This window comes from Priapulus caudatus, unplaced genomic scaffold (assembly GCF_000485595.1).
Source record: "Priapulus caudatus unplaced genomic scaffold, Priapulus_caudatus-5.0.1 Scaffold370, whole genome shotgun sequence".
Classification (NCBI taxonomy): Eukaryota; Metazoa; Priapulida; class Priapulimorpha; order Priapulimorphida; family Priapulidae; genus Priapulus; species Priapulus caudatus.
Genome location: NW_014577431.1, coordinates 252,532 through 252,913, shown reverse-complemented (window position 1 = coordinate 252,913; position 382 = coordinate 252,532).

Here is a 382-nt window from a genome sequence, read left to right as displayed (position 1 = left end):
ATCCGTAGCCATCTCGGCCACCGCGATTGCGGCCTCGCAATTTGGAATGAAAATGAATTTGGAATGAAAATGAATTTGGAATGAAAATGAATTTGAAATGTAAATAAATTTGGAATGAAAATGAATTTGGAATGAAAATGAATTTGAAATAAAAATGAATTTGGAATGAAAATGAATTTGAAATAAAAATGAATTTGGAATGAAAATGAATTACAAATATATAATAAAAATATCCGTAGCCATCTCGGCCACCATACTATGTGATAGGCCATGGCTATTAATTAACGTATCGCGTGAGTTAATCTCTGATGGATAATTTCGCACTGATTTTGTCGCGTGCTGTTCGTTACGTGTGTGTGTGTGTATGTGTGTGTGTGTGTGT